General features: G+C 48.8%; 1 protein-coding gene across 2 annotated transcripts in view; it reads right to left on the bottom strand.

The window, feature by feature from the left end:
* LOC116520073 (delta(14)-sterol reductase TM7SF2-like) overlaps positions 1 to 10,824 on the bottom strand; it is a 278,256-nt gene that overhangs the window by 228,888 nt on the left and 38,544 nt on the right. The gene's annotated exons all lie outside the window — the stretch shown is intronic.

Genomic DNA, 10,824 nt, shown 5'->3' with positions numbered 1-10,824 from the left:
GCCCCTTCCCCGTTCGCTCCTGAGTCCTTTGGAGAAGGGCAGCATATAAATCCAATAAAACAAACAAACAAGCTCCTCTTTTGTTTCCTCTGGGAGGGGCCAATCACTTCCAGGTGTGACTTACTCTTAAGTTGACCCTGCTTATTAGTTGTTCTTGTCTTCTGGCAGCTCTGCACATGCGCACACTGGGAATAGGCTCCAGCTGTTCCTCTGTCTCGTTGCTCTCTAGCTCCCTCTCTGCCTCCGACGCAGAGCCCCCATCTGAACTTTCCTGAGCCCTCAGGACTGGCCCATGTTCCTCCTCAACCTCCTCACTGTCCGACTGCTGCCAGTTCCGCTGGCAGGTCACAACACCTTAATCTTGAGTTGAGCTGGCTTGTCTCGGCTTCTCTGTGCTAATCGTGGCCCTGTCCTCCCGCTTTCCCCTAGATCATAGAGACCTACTTCCACGTGAAGCCACTGGAACGAGCGCAGCTGCGGAATGGCGGGACTACCTGTGACTTTGAGATCGCCAGCGGTTCGCACGAGCGCACCATCGTGCTGTTTGAGCGCTGCGTCATCGCCTGCGCCCTCTACGAGGAGTTCTGGATTAAGGTCAGCTAAACTAAGCGGGTCTCTGCCTTGTTCTACCTGCGCGGTGCGTGACAGAACAACAGAGTTGGAAGGAACTCTGGAGGTAATGTAGTCCAACCTCCTGCTCGAGCAGGAAACCGATACCGTTCCAAACAAACGGTTGTCCAATCTCCTTAAAACCCTTTGGGGTTGGAGCAGCCACAACCTCTAGAGTAGGGGTCAGCAACCTGCGGCTCTGGAGCCGTATGTGGCTCTTTCATCCCTCTGCTGTGGCTCCCTGTCATGGGTTGGGACTGCAATATTGAGAGGAGCCTCCTGTTTTTTCGGGTGAGGGGGGTGGCGGAGAAGCAGGGCATGCCAGGAGGAGACTCTAGGGCAAGGGACAAGTTTTCCGGTCAGCTCCACAATTGATAGGGCTTTAGATTAGGACAGGTAGAGGAAAAAGGATGTCGCACTAGGAGGAGACTCTATGGTGTGGGGGGGAACCAGACTTCCTGTCAGCAGAGGAAAAAGGATGCCATGCTAGGAAAGACTCTGTGGTGGTGGTGGGGGAACCAGACTTCCTGTCAGCAGAGGAAAAAGGATGCCACGCTAGGAGGAGACTCTATGATGGGTGAACCAGACTTCCTGTCAGCAGAGGAAAAAGGATGGCATGCTAGGAGGAGACTCTATGGTGGGTGAACCAGACTTCCTGTCAGCAGAGGAAAAGGATGCCATGCTAGGAGGAGACTCTATGGTGGGCAAACCAGACTTCCAGTCAGCAGAGGAAAAGGATGCCATGCTAGGAGGAGACTCTGTGGTGGGAGAACCAGACTTCTTGTCAGCAGAGGACAAAGGATGCCATGCTAGGAGAAGACTATGGTGGGGGAGGGACCAGACTTCCTGTTAGCAGAGGAAAAAGGATGCCATGCTAGGAGGAGACTCTGTGGTGGGAGAACCGGACTTCTGGTCAGCTCCAGAATTGAACGGAGGGCTTCCGGTTAGGACCTTTGTGGCTCTTTGAGTGTTTAAGGTTGTCGAGTCCTGGGCTATAGGGAAGTCTGGGAACTTCAGGGGAACGGTTCTTTTTCGTGGTCCCTTTGACAGCCTCTTAGCTTGCATCTAACTCCTTTTTTTTTCCAAACTGCAAGTGTGATGTCGTTGGGCTGAGCATGTTTGAGTTGGTACAATGGGACAATGCTAAGATCCATTCAGAATGAATATTGGGGTGGGAGTGGGGAGCAGCTGGCAAGCAGATCATTCTGAACCCCCAGAAGGACAGGCATTAATTTTTCTTAAACAGGAGAGATTCTAGAGCAATGTTTCTCAACCTTGGCAACTTTAAGACTTGTGGACTTCAATTCCCAGAATTCCCCAGCCAGCATGGCCGATTTATAGCACAGGAGTGTTGGGGCCTGTTGGCCGCCGGCCCCTCCAGCAGCTGAATCAGATGAGGAGGCAGCATGGGAGTCAGGGTCAGCATCAAGGCAACCTGAGAGCTACGAGGGAGTGGATAGCTGGCAAAGAGAGAGACAGAGGCAGAGCTGGGCTGTCTGTCAGGCCTCAGATGGAGAGTCAAGAGCCCCCAGGTCTGGAGGTGGCTGATGAGGAAGAGGAGGGACAGCTGGGTCCAGTGCCTGATGCACACAAGGCAGAGAGCAGAGGAAATCTATGGGCTGGTCCTTGGAGGGAAGAACCTCTGCTGCCAGTGAAGCCACACCCTAACTCTGAGGATAAAAGGCAGGGGGCAGAGATGAATAGATGTGACAGAGGAGAGGAGAGCAGTGGAAATCTATGGGCTGATTCTTGGGACGGAAGAGCCACTGCTGCTAGCGAAGCCCCCCGAGCTCGGGGGATCAAAGGCAGGGGGCGGAGAGGAATAGATGGGGCAGACAAGTATTCATCTTCTGGACTTGTTAGCCGCGGTGAGAGAGAAACTTTTTTCCAGAGCTGCCTGCGCTCCTAATAAAGGGATCTTTGAGTTCACTTCAGAGCGTTGGTCATGTTTGGGGAGCTGGGTCAGAACAAGCTCTCCAACCTGGCAACTTTTAAGACTTGTGGACTTCAACTCCCAGAGAATTCTGGGAGTTGAAGTCCACAGGTCTTCAAGCTTGAGAAACACTGCTCTAGAGTCAGAGGTTGAGTAGATGTTGTCCTATGAAGCATCCATCTTTCTCTTGCAAGTCTAAAACCACTTTTCCTAACGGTTTCCCCCTGTCCTCTCTCTCTCTCTCTCTCTCTCTCTCTCTTCCTTTCCTTAATTTAGTATATCAGGTACCTGGAGAACCACAGCATAACCGGAGCCAGGAGTGTTTTCCAGCGGGCGTGCTGTTACCATCTGCCTCGTAAGCCCAACATTCACCTCTTGTGGGCAGCCTTTGAGGAGAAAACAGGTGAGGAACAAGAAAAAGTCAGGGAGGGAAGCTGGGTTCACTTAGCAACCTTAGTTTAGTCTCAAAACCTCTTTACCATTCGAACTAGATCAGCGGTCCCTAAGCGTAGGAGCTTCATGGCCCTCTATGGTGTGTGTATGTGAGAGAGGGGGCAGACACGCGCATGTGCACACTCTGGTCGAGCAGTGGGGAATGGAGCTTCACGGGGGAGCATGAGCACCCTTGGCTCAAGTAAGGTTTAAGGTTTAATAAATTTGTATGCCGCCAATCCCGAAGGACTCCGGGCGGCTTACATAAAAATAATTTAAAAATATTAAAAGAATTTAAAATACAAAGACAAAGCAAATTAAAAGAACACAACATGCATTCAATCTAGTGGGGCTGGAGTTCAATCAAAGACCAGCAGCCCAAGCCTGCCGGAACAGCCAGGTCTTAATAGACTTTCGGAAGGCCGTATCCCCTGTTCATGCGAGTGGAGCTTCGCACACAATGTCAGGGTTCTGAACAGCACCCAAAATTAAATCAGAGTCCCAAGGCAAAGTATTGCTCAAAGTTCCAATTTATGAAGAGAGCCATGTTGCCACATCTGGGAAGACACGAATCTGAAAGTTTCCTGGTTTTCCCCACCCAGTTGAAAGTTCAAGATCTTGCCCCCCACCCACCCACAAGCCCATCCCATGGTCCATCTCCCACTGCCACGCTGGCAGCTTCCACCCATCCAGATCTGGTCAGGTGCAGAGACAAAGGATGACCTTGGCTTTCTAGAAAGAATGTTGTTATGGCTACATATCATCTAACTCCGTACAATCCCTCTTCCCATTTTCCCACCATAGAAAAGGCATAGTAGAATAATAGAAAGTGTGGCAGGCCAGAGACTCAAAAGAAAGATGGCTGCAGGCCTGACAGTGTGACTAACTTAACAACCGCAGGGATTCACTTAACAGCTGTGGCAAGGGCGGTCGCAAAACGGAGGCAAAGCTCGCTTAAAAATCTCTCGCTTAACAACAGAAATGTTGGGTCCAATTGAGGTCATAATCCCGTCCTGAGATGTCCTTGCGTTTGTCTTCCCGCAGGAGAGGTGGAGGAAGCCCGGCGTATCTTGAAGACTTTCGAGGACTACGTGCCCGGCTTGGTCATGGTGCGTTTGCGCCGGGTGAGCCTGGAACGTCGGCTGGGGAACATGGACATTGCGGAGGCCCTGCTGATGGAAGCCATACGGGACAACGAGGGGATGCCCCATCTCCTCCTTCTACTCCGTCAAGCTGGCTCGGCAGGTCCTCAAAGTGCAGAAGAACTTGGCCAAAGCCCGGAAGATTCTCCTGGAAGCCTTGGAGAAGGACCGGGTAAACAAAACAACCGAGCTCCTTTTTAGGGTCGTATGCAGGCAGTCCTCGAGTTACGTCCCTTTGTTTAGGGACCGTTCCAATTTCTGTAGGTTGAAAGAAAGAGTCTGAAGTAAAAAAATAAATAAATTACAGGTCGTCCTGGACTTACAACAGTTCGTTTAGTGACCATTTGAAGTGACTTAAGACCGTTTTTCACAGTTGTGATCTTTGCAACGTCCACACTTATCATTTGATCAACTTCCAGGCACTTGAAACTGATTCATGTTTATGATTTTTTCAGCTCAGTTGTCTGCAATGGTTAATTATTACGATTTTAGGTTTTGTTTAAAAAGAACCTACAGGGATTCAATGGCTAAGACGCTGAGCTTGTCAATCGGAAAGTTCGGCAGTTCGAATCCTTAGCGCTGCGTAACAGAGTGAGCGCCTGTTAGTTGTCCCAGGGTCTGCCAAACTAGCAGTTCGAAAGGACGTAAGAAATGCAAGTGGAAAAATAGGAACCACTTTTGTTGGGAAAGTAACAGCGTTCCCTGCGCCTTCTGGGGCATTGAGTCATGCCGGCCACATGACCACAGAGACGTTTTGGGACAGCGTTGGGTCTTCGGTTTTGAAACGGAGACTGCCCCCTAGAGTCAGGAACGACTAGCACATACGTGTGAGGGGAACCTTTGCCTTTAAAAAACTAGATTGTTGACTGCAATATTTTTCTTTTCCTCAATAGCTTCTTTGACTTTCTGTAGGTTGAAAGCATCTAAAGTAAAAAATATAATAATTATAGGTAGTCCTGGACTTATAACAGTTTGTTTAGCGACCATTCAAAGTTACAACAGCACTAAAGAAGCGACTTAGGACTGTTTTTCACACTTAACGACCACTGTGGTCACATGCTCAAATTCAGATGTTTCTCAGCTGACATATAGTTATGACTGTTTCACTGTCCTGGGGGGTCACATGACCCCTTTTTGCGACCTTCTGAAAAGCAGAGTCAGTGGGGAAACCAGTTCCACTTAACAGTTGTGCTCCTCACTTAACAACTGCAATGATTCGCTTAACATCTTTGGCAAGAAAGGACGTGAAATGGGGTAAAACTCATTTAAAAAACTGTCTCGCTTAGCAACAGAAACTTTGGGTTCAATTGTGGTCATAAGGCAAGGGCTGCTGGTCATTGTGTGAGTTGCCAAAGGAAGCAGGATGGAGGACAGGAGTTGCCTCCTGTTGGGTTTCATTCATACACCTGTATTTTTTGGGGAGAGAGCTAAGTAACATTTTGTCCTTATGATGACTCAAAACCCGATTCACTTAAAACAATCTGCTTGATCTAAAGATTCACATTGATTTATGAACATAAAAACAATTGGCCATTTTTCTCAATCTCTGCAACTTTAAGCTGGGTGGACTTCAACTCCCAGAATTCTCCTACCAGCATGGGCTGGGGAAGCCCGACCATCTTAAAGCATGCTGGCTGGGAATTCTGGGAGCTGAAGTCACATATTTAAAAGCATGCTGGCTAGGGAATTCTGGGAGTTGAAATCCACCGCTCTTAAAGCATCCTGGCTGGGGAATTCTGGGAGCTGAAGTCCACCCCTCTTAAACCAGGCTGGCTGGGGAACTCTGGGATTTGAACCCCATGCTTCTCAAAGCATACTAGTTGAGGGATTCTACCAATCTCCCAGTTGCTGAGTTGACAAATCCTGACTTGCACAATTACTTAGATCTGCCCTTTGCTCTTCTGAATTTTCTCTTCCTCTTTGCCATGGCTGGGTGCAGGACAACGCCAAGCTCCTATGCGAACCTCTTGGAGATGGAATTCAGCGCCGATGTCCGGCAAAACGAAGGCAACACCATGAGCAGTTTGACAGAGCCTTGACCAGCGGTCTGCCCCTGGAGACCAAGATCATCTTCTCCCAGCGCAGGGTGGAGTTTCTGGAAGATTTTGGGTCGAGCATAAACAGGTAATTGGCGGGGAGGTGGGGGGAAAGTAAGCACTAAGCACCTTCTCTTCAGCCCAATGAGCCGATCGAAGGACCTTCCGTGCCCCAAATTCACCCCTCTCCCTTCTGTTCTCCCAGCCTGCTGATGTGCTACGAAGAGCATCAAAAGCTCCTCACCAGCAGATGATGAGGAAGAGGCTTCTGGAAAATAGGGTAAGGATACCCGCCTTCCTGCCGCTCTTATCCTTTTAGTTGCATTTGCATTTTGGAGGAAACAAACAAGAAATTGCCTGGCCAAAACTCAGTTTCAGCATTGCACAAAGCATCATGCAGTTTGTAGATGATAGATAGATAGATAGATAGATAGATAGATAGATAGATAGATAGATAGATAGATAGATAGATGATAGGTGATACACAGATAGAGATACAGATAGAGATACAGATAGATAGGTTAGATAGAAGACAGACAGACAGACAGATAGATAGATAAATATGGATGTAGAGAGAGATAGGTAGATGGGAGAGAGAGAGAGAATATATAGATTTTCTATCTATCTGAGGGACGTGGTGGCTCAGTGGCTAAGACCCTCAGCTTGTTAATCAGAAAGGTCGGCAGTTCGGTGGTTTGAATCCCTAGAGTTGCGTAACAGAGTGAGCTCCCATTCCTTGTCCCAGCTTCTGCCAACTTAGCAGTTCGAAAGCATGTAAAAAATGCAAGTAGAAAAATAAGGACCAGCTTTGGTGGGAAGGTAACAGCGTTCTGTGCGCCTTCAGCATTGAGTCTTGCCGGCCACTTGACCATGGAGACGTCTTCGGACAGCGCTGGCTCTTGGGCTTTGAAACGGAAATGAGCAGCGCCCCCTTGAGTCAGGAACGACTAGCACATACCTGCGAGGGGAGCCTTTCCCTTAAGCAATGAAACAAACCAACTCCACAATCAGCAGAGGGCAGACCCACAAATTGGGTTCCAGTAGCATCATCAGCCTTCCAAAAGGCCAGCAGGCTAAGGTTTTCTATGGGGAAGGGGGCTCCACTATGGGGCAGACCCCATAACAGGGCCTGGGTACATTTTCTTGAGGAAGCTACAATCCCTACTGGTGCCCTGGTGTTGCAACAGAGCCAAAGGCTGACATTGTTTCTCTTCGGAATCCCCAAGCAGCACCGATGAATCCGATGATAAAAGGTTGAGACTCGAAGACGCGGCCATGGGGGTGGCAACGTAGCCATGGCGGACAACGGGCATCACACCCTTGATGGCGACGGATACCGGCTCAGGGGGCAATACAACTATAACACGTGGTACCAGGTGAGTTGCCCAAGACAATTGGCATCAGATTGTGAAGCATCTCTTCCCCCCCTCCCCTGCTCCCCGGCCGGTGATCTTGGGACTATGATTCCCAGAAAGCACAGACGCCATATTGGGAGGGCGTGTTAGGCCCTGCTGTGCCAGGGGTTCTCGGGCATTGGTTGCAGGAGATCTGGATTGACTCTTTAGTGTAGCTCCGAACCGTATGATCTGCGCAATCTATATCAATATAGATCATACTGCGCCACAGAGCAGGAATAATACTGTATTTTTCGGCGTATAAGACGCTCCAAAGTATAAGACGCACCTAGCTTTTGGGGAGGAAACAAGAGAAAAATATCTGCCTTTGCCTCTTGCAACAAGCAGTACAGACAATATACACTGTTGTAGTGTTATATTGCAGACTATACCTGTACAGATGCTGTTAAAGTTGATGTGCTTTCTGGAAGTATAGGTTATTCTCTGCTATTTAAAAGAATAGCACTCTTTTAAAACAATAGCACAGGGACTCTTCAGATCGAGCATTCATTTTTAAAAGTTTCATTTGGTTAAGTTGTCTAGAATAATAATAAAGCAGTCTTTAAAAAATATCTAATACTTTGAACATTTCTATAGGCATTTATAGTTCTTGACTTACCTCCTTGCAGCAAACAGCCTGATTAGCACAAGAAAAAAATATCTGCCTCTGCCTCCCAGCAATTTGCCTCCTGGAGCAAACAAGTTTCACTTTCATTTTCTCCCCATCATCAGCTGTTTGAGGCTGCAGGGATTGATGGGAACCTTTTTTGGCTCGCGTGCCATAAGGCGGGGAGCACAGGAGGGTCGTGCGTGGGCGTGCCACACCCATAATGCAATGTGCCCCCCCAAAAAGTTCCAGAGGCTTTATAGGAGCCTGGGGAGGGCAAAAACTGCCTCCCCCAGAGGCCCTCCGGAGGCTACAGGGCGTGGCACGACAAAACCACGCTCGTCAAAATCGCGGTGATAAATCGCGGCGCTAAAGCCGCGACGTCATCACCGCCGCGACAACAGCGCGGCAACAGAAGGGCGCTTTAAACGGCGCCGCGGCAGAAAGCCGATTTCAATTAAGGTAAGAGTTAGGATTAGGTTTAGGGGTTTGTTTTAGGGTTAGGTTTAGGGTTAGGTTTAGGGTACTGAGTGCTTGGGAATGCGCGGATTTGCCCTCCACGATTATGTCATCGCGGTAGGGTCGCGTTTTTCCTTAGCGCTTCGAATGGCGCGATTTAGTCTTCGCGCTTATATCTCCACGGATAAGGGCTTCGCAGATTTGTGGTGGAACCGCTACAGGGACCTTCAGGAGGCTTCCCTGAAGCCTCCAGAGGACTAAATAGGCCATTTTTAGTCCTCCGTAGGCTTCAAGGAAGCCTCCTGAAGGTCCCTGAAGCCTCCAGGGGCTTAAACCGACCCTATGAGCAAACCAGAAGTCCGTTCATGAACCTCCGGGTTTGCCTTTAGGCCGGTTTTTTTTTTTGCGCTCCAGAGGCTTCAGGGAAGCTTCTGAAGCCTCCGGAGGGCCTGCCGAGGGGCGGAGGAGCTCTTTCCCCCCTCCCAGGCACTTATAAAGGCTCTGGAGCCTGGGGAGGGTGAAAAATGGCTTTTAAAAGGCTGAAACTCAGCTGGCCAGCGCATGCATGCGTGCTGGCTAGCTGACGGGGCAACGCCTTGTGTGCCCTGACAAATAGCTCTGCGTGCAATCTGTGGCATGGGTGCCACGGTTTGCCATCCCGACTATATCTTATTGCAGCCTCCGTAAGCCCGTTTGCTGCTAAGAGGGAAATTGCTGGGAGGCAGAGGCCAAAGGGTGGGGGCTGGTGGGATTACATTCAGTGTATAAGATGCACCCAATTTTTCATCCTCTTTTAGGGGGGGAAAGGTGCATCTTATACTCTGAAAAATACGGTATTTGGTTTTTAAACAGTCTCTGGTCAGTATGAATAGACTTTACAGGTAGTCCTTGAGTTACAACCCTATAAGACTAGTTGCTGTAGTGGTTTAGAATGCAGGATTGCAGGCTAATTCTGCCCACCGCCATGAGTTCGATCCTTGGCCTTCCATCCTTCTGAGGTCGGTAAAATGGGGACCCAGATTGTTGACTCTGTAAACTGCTTAGAGGGGGCTATAAAGCGGGATATAAATTTAAATGCTACTGCTAGTTGGGAAAGAAAGGCGTGCCATGGTGGCACAGTGGTTAGAATGCAGTATTGCAGGCTGCCCCCTGCCAGCAGTTTGATCCTGACTGCTTCAGAGTTGACTCAGCCTTCCGTCTTTTCGAGGTTGGTAAAACGAGGACTCAGATTGTTGGGGGCAAATATGCTGACTCTGTAAACCGCTTATAGCTTTACTAAGTGCTTTGCAAAGGTACAGTATAAAAGGTGCTATTGCTAAATTGGCTAAAAGGGTGGAATGAAATGCTGCTAAAGGTAGAGGACCTGTGGTCATTCCAGCTCATATAACTCTGGAACGCCTGGCAATTCCAACCAAACTTGGTACACAGATGACTTACTCTCTGGTGAAAAATACTGTGGGAATAAGACACCCCTAACACCCCTCGGGATGTGTGTTCTGTTAAGATGCAGCCGGTTGTGCCATAAAATGGCTTCTACTGTACAGTGCAGTGGAGTTGCCATGGTAACAGCTTCACAGCACTCCACAAGGGGGCTCCCTCTGGTAAGGGGGAAAATCCAACATTAGAAATTACGTTTGATCCGGACACTTCCCTCCTATAAATAAATACCCAGACAATGCCGGGTTATTGGCTAGTTTATTTATAAATTTTATTTGCTGTCCCGTCTCATTATCTAACGACTCTGGGGGGTCTTACAAGCTATATAACATCACATTTTTGCAATCCACTTTCCTTCGCTTAGCATAAATGCTTTTTCCCTCCCCTGTTGCTACTGCAGAATTACAGTAACTATGGATACCAGAACGCGTGGAACTACAATCAGTATTACCAACAGACCTAAAAACCACCTGACAGGAGACGCTGGTGTCTGTGGCATTGATGGGCAGCTGCGGCTGTGTCTTTGCTCAACTTCTCGACGGGAGGAAATGACTTGATTGACACCTCTTCCCTGGCAGCGGTGGAGAGCCTGGATGTAGCTTTAGAAAAACCTGGCCCTTTTTGTATCGATTTATCATTTTCCCCGCTAAATTTCTGAAACTGGAGAGAAACACGTTGCCATCCAGAGATCCTGTGTAAAAAAAGCCCAAGATTTCTTCCAGAGCCGAAAAGAATTTAGAGTTCCAGCAAAGTTGATCCTGAAGACGTGCAACCA

The sequence above is a fragment of the Thamnophis elegans genome, chromosome 17, assembly GCF_009769535.1.
Source record: "Thamnophis elegans isolate rThaEle1 chromosome 17, rThaEle1.pri, whole genome shotgun sequence".
NCBI lineage: Eukaryota > Metazoa > Chordata > Lepidosauria > Squamata > Colubridae > Thamnophis > Thamnophis elegans.
Note: the sequence above shows the minus strand (reverse complement) of the source record. Positions and strands in the feature narration are given on the sequence as shown.